Here is a 16,015-nt window from a genome sequence, read left to right as displayed (position 1 = left end):
TAGGTAACTTGCCTAATATCAGAAAGATAGTAAGCAGACAAGCCAGGAATGTCATACCATCTGATTCCAGAATCTTGTGAATTTAAGCACTAAACTGCTGCTCTTTTTGTTGCTATTGTTGTTTTTGTTTATTTGTTTTCGTGATTTTATTATTGACTAGTTCACAAAATTATTTCCAACAAAATAAATGATGAAAAATTGAGTGCAAAAGTACCTAACTTCAAGTGACTCTTGAATGGAATCTGTTGTTTCATAAATCAACATATTGTAGCTCTTTCTCTTTTTTAGGAAAATTATTTTCCTTTCTTAATAATTTTACCCTCCTCACATATATTTTTCATTATTTCTTGTAATTTTTAGTTTCAGTTTCTAAATAACCAGTTAATATACTGATAGAGTCAAAATATCTGTCCCATTCACTCACTCTTTCAGTCAACAAATAGTTAATTGAGTATGCCTCTGTGAAATACTTTATATTAAGTATGTAGAATATGTGTGTATAACATATATGTATATATAAAACTATGACACTTTTTAAACCTATTTTGCATTCCTACTTAACTGTTTAAGACCTAATTTGATAGTGGTTATTTATACAGTTAACAAGTAGATTTTTGGAAAAAAAAAAATCAAATCAATGATCAATTTTTGTCTGAGCTCTTAACAAAGCTACTTAAAGCAGATAAAAAGGATAGTTTCTTTCTTTTTTGTTTGTATGTTTAGAAGGAGCAGGTAACATAGGAACTAACAATATAATGTGGTGAGAGAAGAAAAGTATTCCTGTATTCTAGAGTAACTTTCTTTAAAAACTAATACTAAAGTACATTTATTTCTTAGATTGCTTAGACTAAACCTCCATTTTACTACTAAGATTGTCTTTGATCAATTGGAAGTTGAAAATTACATATAGAAAAATGAAATTATAGTTTCAAAATTATCAATGTGTCATTCTCATAAATTGATATTAAGAACATATGAAGACAATTTAATTGAATACAACTGACCTTGCTTATGAAACATTATTCTGGTAAAATCTATCATATTTTACAATGAAACATCTGGCAGGCTACATGACATTTATTAAATTTGGCTTTATCTAATACAAGGCATGCCAAAGCTTCAACTTAATGAACATTGATGGCTGATGCCCATCATTTGTTCCCTGACAGCTGAGATATACATATTTATTTGAACGATCTGGGGCTATGTGGCATCCAAAATAAAACAAGCAATGTCACTGAAGTCAAAATTGAATTAAATTACAAATGTGTGTGTATATATATGTTTATATATATATATGCATATTCTAATTTACAGGTAAAGGAGTGTATAGTCATTTGGAACTGATTTATTGATATAACCTCATTCTATATGTAATGAAAAATACCAGAATAGGAAAATAGGAAGCACAAAATTAATGGAGGAAGTCCCTAGAAAATTATAAACTGTGGAAACCTATCCCTGGCACTGCTTGGCATCCTTCTGACATTCTAGCACAGAACAAGAATGTACAGAGTGACAATTCATTCTGTTTGTGCCTTTCATCTTTGCCCAAAATATAGGCAACAGTCTCAGAATGTTATCTCCTTGTCCTAATTATCATACACATCTTCTTCACCACAGTATCCTTCTGCCCTTTTAATGACATTGGAATATTCTTTCTTGTATAAACAAATTTGGCCTCCACTTTATATTTTCTCCATAACCTTTCCTTCACTGAGCACAGGTTATTCTCCTTGAGATCAATATTGTTACAATCCCAAGGAGCAAAGTCTGCATTTTCCCTCATACATCTTTTAATTTAGCAGAGAAAGATTAGGGATGACTAATGAGAATTCTTGAGAACTCTCAAGGTTCAAGACATTCTTTCTTTTAGAGATTTCATCTTGCTTCATACCAAGCATGAAGATTCTTATGGATCCCATATTAAATTAAATGTTTTTTGTAAGCTTAAACAGGATTATAATATTGCTTTTGAAATTATTTGCTATAATTTACTCATTTAATTTAAAATCAGATAGGGCTTCCTTTTAGCAATTAATAGGCATGTTCAGAAATTCTTACAAAATTTGAAAATCTAACCTTAAAATTTTTTTTTCAAAAATGGTATTCAGCCTCCCAGCTACTATTTTCTGCTGTGTTTCTTGGTGCCTCCCCCATGCATGGGCAGCTTAGGAGTTGGCCAAAAAGTTGAGGGAAATATTTTGGAAATTGTGTGACTCACTTTTCTGAGTTCCTACCACGTTTCAGCCCAAACTCTGACCTGGGCACCCTCAGTCTAAAAACATTGCATCCCTGGTCTCTTTCAGTTAACTTGGAACTGTAAAAAATTGCCCTCAGCAAAAAATCCAAAATGACTGTTGTCTTTACTGATGTTTCCCTTTTTCAAGTATTGTAATCCCTCAAAACTGCTTTAAATTGATGCTCTTTCAATGTATTTAAACAACATTTTGTTAAAATTCTGTCCAACACTTATAATTGCTTCAGAAGAAGGGTTAACCCAATGTAAGCTACTTCATCATAGGCAAAACTGTAAGTCATATTTAAGTGTGGTGGGTGTGTGTCTTTCTGCTTAGGAAACTTTAATCTTTCCTTTACATATACAATACATTAATACAGTCAAGGTCCATCCTACATATCATGTTATGTATAAATTTCTTGGTAACCTATACGGGCAGATTTGAATACTGTCTTATTTTTACCATCATCATACAGCCTTCCACCCCATGTTGTTTCTCTTTCACATGTATGTTTATTTGATTTTAGAGAATATATTAATCCTTGTATCATTAGCAACTCACTCAGTTCCCAGCACAAGGTAGATGATCAAAAATGATCTTGAATAAATGAATAAGAGAATAAACCTGAAAATTCCTGTTCATTACAATCATCAAAATCTTGGACTATTTAAGAGAAATTTCTTTATCCATTCTACAATTAACTGAGTAGTTTTGATCTTATTGTAACATCAGGCAGGAAAGACATAAAGAAAAGCTGTACTGTTTGAAAATCTAGTTGAAATCAATTTAGTAACTAAAATACCTCATTTTAAGAGATTTTAAACTGTAAATTAGGTTTATGTCATAAACTCCAAAATATTTCTTAAATGCAGTTTTTAAAAATTAAGATATGATTTACTAAACATTTTAAGAATATAATAATATATCAAATAATCAGGATATAAGAAAAATGATTGGATGTTTTTAGAATCCTAGAGGAAATATAATTTCTATGCCACATTTAGCACCAATAGCAATATCTGACAGATGTTTTTGACAACATTTTAAACTTGACAGATAAGTATGACAAAGTTATTTGATATTTAAATGAGTAGCATCATTCTGTTTTGGTAATCAACAACTCAAGTGTATTTTGTTAGACAAACTAAACTGATCCTAATAGAAAAAAAAATACATTTAAACATATATAACTGACTGGCCCTAAAGAGAAAGTAGATTATGAATTAAACTGCTTAGTTAAAGTATCATGGTAAAAAATGATATTTAAGAAAACAAGAAGAACGAATATAATTTTCACAGTAGGGGAGGGAGTAAATAATATTACATAAAGAGAAAAGCATATAAAAAGGCAGAGTCATGTTACATATAAGGAGAGGAAAAAAGGCTGAAAGTGGGCATAAATTATATTTGTCATTCTAAAGAATTTTGATTTTTGAATTGTATAATGTTTTGTAAGAGAAGTTACAAAAGTATTTTAAACCTGATGGCTGACATGATCTGATACAACTTGAGAATTATTATTCTGACAACTATGCAGAAGAAGGGATGGCATTAAGAGCAAAAGAGGAAAGACCAATTCAGATCTTATTTCAATGATCCAGTAAGTAGTAGCAGTAGGGATGGAAAGAAGTAGATGGAAGCAATATGGCTTCATTCACTGCCAATATATGGGTGGAGGAAGAGAAAGATTCAATAATGACTCAATTTTTCTGACAGGCAATTGAATGCATAATGGTACCATGCACTAAAAGAGTAAAGCACCTGTAGCTATAGTTTTAAAATATAACCCTCAGAGTTTCATTTATTAATTAATTATCACAAGAAACTGACCATGCTAGCACCTTGACTCTGAAGTTCCCAGCTTCCAGAACTGTGAGAAATAAATTTCAGTTTCTTAAGCCACCCAGTCTATTTTATTTTTGTTGTGGCAGCTTGACCTAAGATAGATCTTGACTGACACTGGAATTGATAATTCATTAGACTTTGATTGACAATTCTACTATAATAAAACAAATATTACATTAAGAATGAAACAAATATCTTTATATCACACCTTAAAAATTAAGAAGTATATGATTATCTGACCAAATACTCATAACATTAGCCAATAAAATCATGTAGCCTAGGGATATATATATATATATCTGAGATAATGGTATGTATCTTGCCCACATTTTAAAGTAATGTTATATAAAATTTCAATTAAAAAATGGTTGATTACTCATAGAAAATATTTCCACTTAAGAGTAATTTTAAAAAAACACGATTTCAGTTACCTGTGGTCAACCATGCCGAAAATATTAAATGGAAAATTCTGGAAATAAACAATCCATAAGTTTTTAAATTGTGCACTGTTCTGAGTAGCTTGATGAAATATGTCCCAACTGGGAAGTGAATCAACCCTTTGTCCAGCATATCCCCACTGTATACATTACCTGCCTATTATTCACCTAGTAGCCCTCTCGGTTATCAGACAATCAACTGTCCCAGTATCACAGTGCTTGTGTTCAAGTGACCCTTATTTTACTTAATAATGGCCCCAAAGTACAAGAACAGTGATGCTGGCAATTCAGATATTCTCTTACTGTGCCTAATTAAACTTTATTATAGGTTGTACGTACAGAAAAAACAGTACATATAGCATCTGGTACTATTCGAGATTTCAGGCATCCACTGGGGCTCTTGGAAACATACCCCATGGATAAAAGGGGGCTACTGTAGAATCAAATGCTCTAACTTACTCTGGCTAAACATATCTGTAACAGTCTATTTATATAAAAACAAGCACACAAACTGAAACTAAAAAAAAACTGTTAAACTTTACGGAACATATCATTCTCTTTATCATAAAATCGTATTCCAAAATACCATAAATGAGCACTTTTTTGTATACTTGGTTGAATGAAACCAATAAAGATGCTATCTTAAAACCAATCATCATCCTACAATGAGCAAAACATGCGTTCTTAGATATGTTTGTAAAATTAAATGAAATTCTTAATTATACAAGTTTAATCAGAGTTAGTTATAATATTTCAATACATTTCATTGTCCATTTCTTGTGCTAAGGTGTGAATTTAATTAAATACATTTTTTCTGCATGTATTGAGGGATATGTGTAAGGTTTTTTCTTGTCTTATATTATTTGATAAGGTAAGGAATTGCATTGATAAAGTTACTATGATAATCCTTATTTTTAATTCCTTGGTTAAGCTGTACTTATTTGTGATACTTATTATTCCAATTGCTAATAATTTATTTGGGACTTCTGCACTTATTGGATTGGTCTATAATTTTATTTTCCAATAAAGACATCTTCATATTGTAGTTTGTATGTCACAGTAGCCTTATGAAATACTTTAGATTTTCCTTTAAGTTAGTTATTAACTATATCTTGCTATATTATTAGGTGGTTACAAATTCAGAATTGGTGCACATTTTAATAGGGTAGCCACATTCTTATTATTCAGTGAATAATATTACCTTTATACAAGTTTTTGTTCTATATTCAAATTTAGTTGATAGAAATACTAGCATCTAAGCTACATTTCAGTTATATTTCCCTGATTTATCTCTCTTCAACCTTTTTGTGTCATTTAGTGTCTCATGTAAATAGCATATAACTGGACTTCATTATGTTTGTTGCTGCTGCTGCTCCTCTTGTTCTTTTTTAAAATTTTCATTTATACAAAGTTATAGTTATCTTTTAATATGATAACTCATTCAGTTTGCATATATTATGATTACATATGTATTTAAACTTATTTACATAACTTATTTACTCATTCAGTTTGCATATATTATGATTATAGATATATTTGGACTTATTTACATAATTACATAATTTTGTTTTCTATGTATTGATATCATACTATTTATTTGTTTTTTAAATCTTCTTTCCTTCTTTAGGATTTATCTATTTTCTTTATTTCTTCTGCTCTGGGAGTTTTACCCCTTATTTTTATGATTTAGTAATCCTCCCTTAATTTTTACTTGAAGACTTAGATTACCAAAGCCCATAATTAATACCCCTATCATCCTCCTCAGCTGATTAAGTCCACCTGAACCCATTTTCTTCCTGATCCCCACCAATTTTCTGTTACTGTGATCTGCAATTTGAGTCTAATCTTCTTTTTTTAAATAAACTTTCATTAGTCCTAATTATTCATAATACTGTTTAGAGCCAATATGCATTTAGATTTAATGACAGTTTCACTAATATCTTTAATCAACTCCTTCCTGCCAGTGTCCACATTTTGTTTTCAAATTCATCATTTCATACTTCTTTCAGGTTATATTTTTAGTATTTATACGTCAGAATACATTTTATTTCACTTTATTTATTTTTTATACATCTTTATTGGAGTATAATTGCTTCACAATGCTATGTTAGTTTCTGTTGTACAACAAAGTGAATCAGCCATATGCATACATATAGCACTTTCAATCTTAAATAATTTGAGTTTATCTGGGTACAGAAGGTTAAATTTACTTATTTCATCTGTCACATATTGTGACTGATGGGAAGCTTACTGTAATTGTGTCATATCTTTGTAAAGAATATATTTTTCCCTCACAACTGTCCACATTTTCTATTTGCTTTTATGTTCTGCATTTGCACTACAATGTAAGTATAGAAATATTTCTATCTATGCTGCTCAAGACTGTATAAGTTCTTTCTATCTGAAGAGGCATACCTTCTTCAATTTTGTCATTTTTATAAATATTAATTCTCTGAATATTGAACTCGGCCTCACTCCCTTCCCTTAATCTACTATTTTTTATTCTTGCAATTTCTATTAAATACTGGATCTTATTTTTTTATACTTCGTGGCTTTTAAACTATGTTTCTTTCCTTTTTCTTTCTTCTTTCCTTCCTGCCTTCTTGTTGTCCTACCTTCATTCCTTTTATTCCATGCCCTCCATTAAGGGATAAATCTTCACACTTAAATTCCTACATATTAATTCTCTCTTTGGCAGTGTTGCTCAACCACCAGCTGTACAATAAATTGTATATACCTTTCATTCCCAGAATTCTTTACTAAATATATATGGCCTTCTTTCATATTGTTCTTTCTTTACTATTTTTGAACTTTTAATCCTATTTATTTTAAATATTCCTTCAGAGAATACATTATGTATTTCTTCTAGGAGAACATATTTCCTCATGTACTTCTTTACAGCAAGCTACTTTTCAGTTGAGGGAAGCTTCCTTTAACTTAGAGGACTCTACATTTTGGGTATACTTCCACAGGCAACAGTACATTTGCCTCTGACTGGATCCAGTGGATTTCACTGGTTCTAAACCAGCGTTTATGATGCTTTTTCAGAGTAGCATCCAAACACCAAACAGTTAGTGTGAACCTCTGACTCATTTCTATGTACAATGAAAGACCAGGATTCCAATTTTTGTAGGTGACCCCTTTTTACTGTACCCCTAAGTCAAATAGTCCATGTTTTAAGAGATTTTATGACTGTTTGCTTTGTGTAGTAGTAGACTTACTTCCAACTACCTAAATACATAGAACCTCCATGCTAAAGTTCCCTCCTCACATGGGCTTTAAACACAAGCCCCAGATGTTTACACTTTCATTTGTTTATAATAATCCCCTGAGTCTTTTATCTCTAGTTCTGATTCACTGCTCTGAATTTTTATATTCTTTTCTTTTATTCTTTGGCATTAATGATTTTGCTTCCTTGGCAATGCATTTTAAACTAGTTTATTTTTTGGAAAATATAAAACTGTTTAGTCTGTGGTAGCATAGCAAGGGTGGGGAAAGAGGAGGTGAGTAGTTTTCATGTCGGCTAAGTCTGCCATATTGTCTTAACAGTTGTTTTTATGCAGCATACCATTTTTATTTGTTCATCAAATATATATAGATCTTTTACTTTGTTCCTGATAGTATTTTAGGTCCTGGAAATACAGCAGTGAATATAACAGACACAAATCCTTGACCTCATGGACTCCACATTTAATGTAGAATCTGAAAATAAACAAAAAATAAAAACAAGCAGATACGTGAAAGAAGAGATTAGTTCCATACCAGTAAGCAAGACTATGAATTTACTTTTGGTTTCCAGCAGCATATGACTGGCTTCAACTAAATGAATTTCCAATGTTTCTGGTCCACACAAAGTTCTATACCATATACCAAAGTCTTTGTTGCTGACACCATTTGTCATTAGGAACGTCTTTATTCAGAAGCCACAGCTATATTGCCTTTCAGATGGGAATGTGGGGCTTTCTGACCCACTGTCATGATAAAATATCTTCCTCCTCCTATACAGAGGAGACTGAAAACAATCAAAGCACTATTCTGACAGCTTGATTCAATTCTACCTCTTGCTTGTTCAGTCTCATTATGAGGTAGGAAAGTGGTTACTTATCCTACCCACTTTCCACACTACGTGAGTAAAAGTATTCACTACTGGATCCTAGAGAGTCTTTTCATATTCTCCACATCTGCCCTGTGGGGTTCTTTGTATTTTCTCATCCATAAAGCCCTCTCTCTGTCAGCATCCTATTCTCATCACCACAACTGTTAAGGTCAGAGATTTTACTGTACTTAAAAGCTAATGTTAACCTGTTATTGTTTTATGGATACTTGCAGAAGACACAAGACTTGGGCAAACGGCTTTTTATTACTCTTTGCACAATAAGCAGCATGAACATCAGCATTTTCCCATGAGTTCTACTTGTCTCCCAAGCCAGCAAGACAATATAGAGGGGCCCTAATGCATGCTATGCTTCCAGTGGTTTGTGTCATAGCTGATAAACCTTGAACTTGTAGAATACAAGAAAAACTTACTAACTTGAGTGAATTCTAACTAATAAGGGAATTGATCTCTGAAAACCTGACTCAGGATAAGGATACTCAAGGATACTTAAAGAAGGGAGTTAGATAGAGGATCAGAGAGAGTTAGCTTGATCTCTAATTTGTAAAACATTGCTTCCCACTATCTTTGTCCTTCCCATAGCAATGAGGCATTTTTTTCTTTAGACAAGGAGTAGCAGAAATAAAAGGCAAAATAATAAATATTTTAGGCTTTGTGAGCCATACACACAGTCCGCAACTACTTAACTTTGCCATGGTAGCATGAAAGCAGTAACAGACAAAAACAGGTGTTTGGCCAGATTTTGCCTGTGTTTCACAGTGTGCTGAACCTTGCCCTAGACTCAAAGTTTGAGGGTTACTATCAAAATATTGGAATGATTTGCTCTATGAAACCTAAGACTGAAAGTGATCAGGAAAGGAATCTGCATAGAAGCATGCAGGAATCCCACAATTTAAAGGTCAGAGCCTTCAGCCCTCACAGTTTAAAGAAGTCAAGTTCTTTGGTCAACAGTCCCCATACACACACAGAACTCTAAACTTTTTATGGTATCATTTTATTTTTATAGGAAAATAGAGAAAGATCACCAGAAATCTGAGAAAACCTACAACATAAAAGATAAGGAATGTGGTTTTAAAAAAAGAAAGAACAAAAACATCAAGGAAAGAGATATTTGGGCAACAGAAGGCAATTTAAAATAAAGTATCTGACATCTTAAAGAAAATATTGCAACCACCAAAAAACCCCCAAATTTTATAAAAATTAACTTGAAATAAATAAATTTAGATATTTATTGTTACTTACATTAAAAAGTCAAAGACTGATATAAAATCCAAAAATAATCTCACAGAATAGACAAAAAAGCCCAGAAACTATTTAAGAGAATTAAAAGATAGAGCACCTATCTCAAAAAGGGAATAGAGAAAATAGAGCAAAGAAAAATTTTAAATGGAGAATATGCAAGTTTCTTATAGCCAGAGGAAACACATATTCACATAGAGAGGGCTCTCTGAATAACATGTAAATCTAAAAAATTATTTTCACTTTTGAATCCTATTCGCAAATAAATTATCAAGTATGACAACAGAATAAAGTTTCTAGGATGCAAAATCTTACAGTCCAAATGACCTTTACTAGGCTTACAGGGAAGTAAACCTGATACTGGAAACAGGATTGAACCTAGGAGACAGATGACATCTAGTTCCAGAGGTTCAACAAAACAGCAAGCTGAGATAGTTACAACTGTATGTTCGAGAAGAATTAAGGGACTGTGATCCTTGAGAAGTATGATGATTTAATAGAATAGTTAAAATTATATAGACTGAAAAATTTTTTAAAGAGAGTAAAAATAATTGATGGGGTCTTAAAAGAAAAATCCTTTTAAGTGTTACTTAGAATTTATTTTTTAAGAGTTTAGGAACACTATACCCATAGATAATTAAATGCAACACAAACTCATTGTAAAGTAATATCTTTGGCAATAAATAAAAGCTACATACTGGTTTTCAATGTTTAGTTTTATATTATACTCAAATTATGGAAGGCTTAACTATTCCAATACAAAGCTGATACCACAGGTAACCTCATCCTATTTCATTTTATCATGAGAAAAAATACCATGCAAATTCCATAACATCTCTAGAATATGACTACTGCTTACATTACATATGTGTACTATATGTCTGTTAAGGCTTCCTTGATAGATTAACATAATGTCTCTTCAACATATTCTGCTATATGGCAAAATGCTTCTGGCATTCATAATCGAAGATCCAACTATGTACGTATTTCCTTTGATTAAAAACAAACAAAATCTACCTGTCAAAGCATTCCAGCAGTATACTGATTGAAGTCTAAAATACTTGTAAATCTCTTCAAATATTTTTATAGTTATCCTATTAAGAAAACATAGCTTTTCACTTCCAGAAAAGTATATAGTTGTATTCAAACTACAGTCTAGAATAATTCCTCAGTACATTTATCTCATTACCTTAGTTTTTCAGTCCACATTTTGTTATCTATTTACCAATAATTGATTTGTTATAAACAGAAGAGTAATTGCAACAGTGGTTTTTCTTTGCAATTCTTCATCCAAGTATATCAAGATAAGCATACATGTTTTTCATTAGCTCACAGCACACATGGTTGACAGTTTGGGTATCTGTACAGCACTTCTTCCTAAATTTCATTATTTGATCTGCTTTGACATAGGAAAGGTTGTTATACTAGTGTGCTGACAAATTGACAAGCCCTGCTTCTTCTGTTACTACTTTCTAATCAACATCATAGTTAATATTCATCTGGTGTTCCTCAACTGTGTACCACAGGAGGGCATACATTCATTACAGTTAATTGAGAAATCAGTATGATGATTTGGACAAATAGTAGAAGTGATGTTGCTTACGGTGGCAATTTATGATTTGATCCACATTAAGAGTAATCTGAGTCATTTTTCACTTATGCAATATGTGTGCATGGCAAAAAGTATTTGGTTATTTGTCATAGTATTTCTCACTGTCTACTTGTTTTTCTGTTGTATTTAATTTTGTTCTCCTATTTTATCACTTTAAATGCATTATTATTGCAATTTTATACTGAAACACCAAAACAATGAAACTAATTAAAGAAAATCCAGGTAAAAATACGAATGAAAATTGAATAGCCCTTTAAGGTGTTTCACCTATTCTACCTATGCACATAAACACGATGAGGCAGTGAAAGTTTCTACATTTAGACCTCAGAAAGACAACATCTATCTGAGAAGACACTGTCCTAGTCACTAGGAGTTAGTACAAATGTAAATGTGAAAAATGCATTATTTTCATGTTTGGGTTACTTGAAATCCAACCATGCCTCCATAATTGGTTATTTACTTTATTACTGATTCTTGGCACTTGTTAGGTTCTCCCAGTCTCAGTTTTTCTTTAAAACCAGAGAATTCTAGACACAGTTTGATACATCGATAGTCTTTATATTAAATGTTTAACAATGTAATGAATGAACGGTATAACTATTTACAACAGACATTTTGTCTTGTCAGAGGTAATGAAATCATGTGAGCAGCAGTTTTTGAACTGTCCACCAAGGGTAAGGTCAGTCTGCCATAACTGCTTAAAATTCAACATAAATAGTTAAAGTGAAATAAATGAAGCTAATGTTTAAGTAGGGATTAGGCTTATTTTAATACATTTTCAACATATTTTTATTATATATAATTAACACACCCATCACTTTCACTTCAAGTTCAGGAGAAATAGATATCTTCTTAGTAAGGATCAACTTTTTTATACATAATTATTCCAAATGTAACCCTTTAGGAAAGCAAAATATTCTCAACCGAATTTCACAATAGCTATAAACATTATAAAAACATTTCACTTTATATAGTTGTAGAAAGGACCAACATGTCATTCTCAAGTCTGCTTGAGATTTTATTTCCCATGGGGTTTTCTTACATCTTTGTGTGAGCACACAGTCTCTGTTGGCCAAGAACATGTTGGTAGCTTGGGCCCACTATAGTCTATGTTGTGTATATACACAATTTTTCGTCAACTCAGGATATGGGAATAACGTCAATTTTGGCTAAGATATGGCTATCTCACACCGAGAGCTCCCTTTTGAATTCCCCAACAAATCCACGTGTCCACTGCTTTCACCAAACAAAACCACAACCTCAGGCTAGTGGAGCCTACAGTTCTCCTGTTTGCTTGTCACTAAGATCACACTTTAACTGACAGTGCTCTACATCAATTGAGCCTCTCCTAGCAGCAAAAGCAAAGCAGCTGAAATGGTTTCACAGCCTAACCTACTCTTGTCCAAAAATTAGGCTGACAGAGACAGGTGAGGGTGGGAGCCGCTGTGCTTACTGGACTTTCCAAAGATAACCTTGATTTCATTAGAGACTTGATGGCCAGCAAAACGGTTCAGAATCATGGAAAATATAGCTTCCATTTGAAGTCAGATGTCAATATAAACATATTTCTATTATATTCAAAGGCATAATGGATATAAAAATTATAAAAGAATGAGAATATCCTTCATGAAGCTGACAGAAACTAATAGGCGATTCGTTTACTATATGACTTTAGCACAAGACTCCTCCAATCTACAATCTTTTCATCTGTGAAATAGGCTCAGTATAAGCACATGGATAAAATAGACAGCTGTGATGTTGATGAAAGGCAGTATTTATTTAAAGCATTCCATCATGTCAAACTACAAACTATAATGTCTCCTCAGAGAGCTATTTCCCCTAACTTTTAATCAATTGTTTTCACTCTTAGGTTTCTAAGTTGTCCATCATGACAATAAAATTTCAATAAAGACCTGATCAATAGTAATTATAGTAGATTACTCTGTAAGTCCTATAATCTATAGACTTATATTACCTTTCTATGTTGCTATTTAAATAAACATATGACATCACAGACAAAAATGTCAAAGATAAAGACTTTCCATTACATTCTGTTTCATTTTGTCCATTTTCCCATATATATTCGATTTAAAATAATATTCTCTGACTATGTACAGAATAAATTCTCATAATAGAAAATTTAGAAACTTCATAAAAGAAAAAAATTGAAAATAACAAGCATCCAAAAACATACATCCACAATAGAAATTATGAACATCATTTTCCTTTTAAAAGCTTGAGTTTTAAACTGTATTATATTTAAAAGTATTGTAATTTATTCTGATACTTTAATTGTTATCTAGTAAAATTATTTTTTTCCATTTGCCTAAAATCTATTTTCTATTATTTTTTTTAAAAAAATTACTTTTAGGATTCTCCATCAGTTGTTTGTCAAATACCACATTTTTTGTTTGTTTAGTATAAAGCTCCATCAAAAAGTTTGCTTAACTAGTGTATAAAGGAACCAGCAGAATAGTAAACCCCCTTCAAAGGGAATTAGATAAATGGAAGTATTTACAGGCATACGTCTTTTTATTGTGCTTTGCTTTACTGCACTTTGAAAATACTGCACTTTTTACATATTGAAGGTTTGCAGCAACCCTGCTTAGAGCAAATTTATTGGAGCCATTTTTTCCAACAGTATTTGCTCACTTTTAATGTCTGTATCACATAGTGGTAATTCTAACAATATTTCAAACTTTTTTATTATTATTACATTTGTACGGTAACCTGTGATCAGTGATCTTTGATGCTACTATTATGACTTACTAAAGGCTCAGATGATGGTTAGCAATTTTTAGCAGTATTTTTCAATTAAGGTAGGTACTTGTTTTAGACATAGCTATTACATACTTAATAGACTATAGTGTAAACATAACTTTTATATACACTGGAAAACAAAAAAAAATTGTGTGACTCACTTTATTGTGAATTTGCTTTATCATGGTGGTCTGCAACTGAGCCCGAAATATCTCCAAGTTATGCCTATAAAAAGGTTGAGGAAAAGAATATTCAAGTAAGATTTCTAATTTACACACAAAATAAAACCACACAAAAAAACCTTTGAGGTTGTAATCTTCTAAACTGGACAAAACCCAGAAACTCCTAACATCTCTACCAGACAAAATTAATTTTCTTTGCTTTCACACAAAAACTATTTGTAAATATCAGTTTTCTACAGGATAATATCTATCCTTACAGCGTCGTAAAATGCACTAATCAGTAGCAAAGAGTAAGTCAAAGATACTCACACATGTACAGAATCAGATAATCCCAGATAAGCCTGCTAGACACACCCAATAGACCCCGAAGGAACACCCTGTAATTCTTGTCTATCACCAATTCTTGGGCAACTTTTCCCTAACAGTAATTCTTGTGATCATAAATAATCTGCAATGGTTATTCTTGATCACACAAAGACAGGCTACTTTCATTATGGTTAGCCTGTTCTTGTTTTTAATAAGTGCAACAAGAGGTTTTACTACATATATATGCCTCCTCATCTTCATTCCATTAACTTCACTTTGGAGCTTTTATAAATATATTGTGAATGTCCAGGGATCTTCCCATTATTATGCTGTTATTATTGTTTTCTTTGTTTTTTGGGAAATTGAAAAGTAACTAAGAAATTTACCTCCAGCGGATTTCACCTGCTCTACTTATAAATGAGGCTGAATTCCTCTCTTTGATGTCTCACAAAACGTGTAAGATTCCTGGCCTGGCAGAAAGTGACCTTCCTGACTACTTGAAACATTTGAGCCTTCTAAACCATTAGACATCACATAGGTTTGCTCGGCAGACTTGGTGGGAATTGGCTTTTCATATGAAATATAATGCATGTTTCTTAACGGTAGGTTTGCCAGACTTAACAAGTAACATTTATTCTCAAATTTCTTATAAAATTGACATAAAATGAAACAAAATTTATTTTAAAAGATTGAAATATCATAGATATGTTCTTTGATTAGCATGTAATTAAATTAGAAATAAACATCAATAAAGCATCTATAAAGGCAATGAGTATCTGCAAATTAAACAATTTAATTCTAAACCACCAATTATTAAGGAAGAAGTTGCAAAGGGTATTAGAAAATTGTAGAAATTCAATGACAATGAAAGCACAACTTACTAAAAATTTTGGGACATACCTTAAGCTGCATTTAGAAGAAAATTTATAGCTTTAGTGTACATTAAGAAAGTTTTGAAATAAAAAAAATAGGCTTCCACTGTGGGAATCTAGAAGAATGGTAAAAATTTAACCCAAAGATATGAATATATGCTGTCTACAAAATAAACAAACAAATAAACAAAAAACCTCACTTTATATTTAAGGACACACACAAGCTGAAAGTGAAAGAGTAGAAAAATATATTCTATGCAATGGCAGCCAAAAGAGAGCAGAAGCAGCTATACTTATACGAGATATGAGACAAAATACATTTTAAGTCAAAAATCATCACAAGAGAAAAAAGAACAGTATATAATGATAAAGAAATCAATTTAACAGTAATATATAATAATTATAAAT

General features: G+C 31.7%; 1 long non-coding RNA gene across 1 annotated transcript in view; it reads right to left on the bottom strand.

Moving 5' to 3' along the window:
* Window positions 1-8,100: 8,100 nt before the first annotated feature.
* The window catches only part of LOC132521728 (uncharacterized), a 134,046-nt gene continuing 126,131 nt past the window's right edge, over window positions 8,101-16,015 (bottom strand). The window contains exons 3-4 of the long non-coding RNA XR_009540946.1: window positions 14,409-14,472; window positions 8,101-8,224 (exon numbers count right to left, since the gene is read on the bottom strand). This is a non-coding gene — a long non-coding RNA (uncharacterized LOC132521728). The remainder of the gene's footprint in view (window positions 8,225-14,408; window positions 14,473-16,015) is intronic.

Source organism: Lagenorhynchus albirostris, chromosome 6 (assembly GCF_949774975.1).
Source record: "Lagenorhynchus albirostris chromosome 6, mLagAlb1.1, whole genome shotgun sequence".
NCBI lineage: Eukaryota > Metazoa > Chordata > Mammalia > Artiodactyla > Delphinidae > Lagenorhynchus > Lagenorhynchus albirostris.
This window is presented reverse-complemented; position numbering and strand designations above follow the sequence as displayed.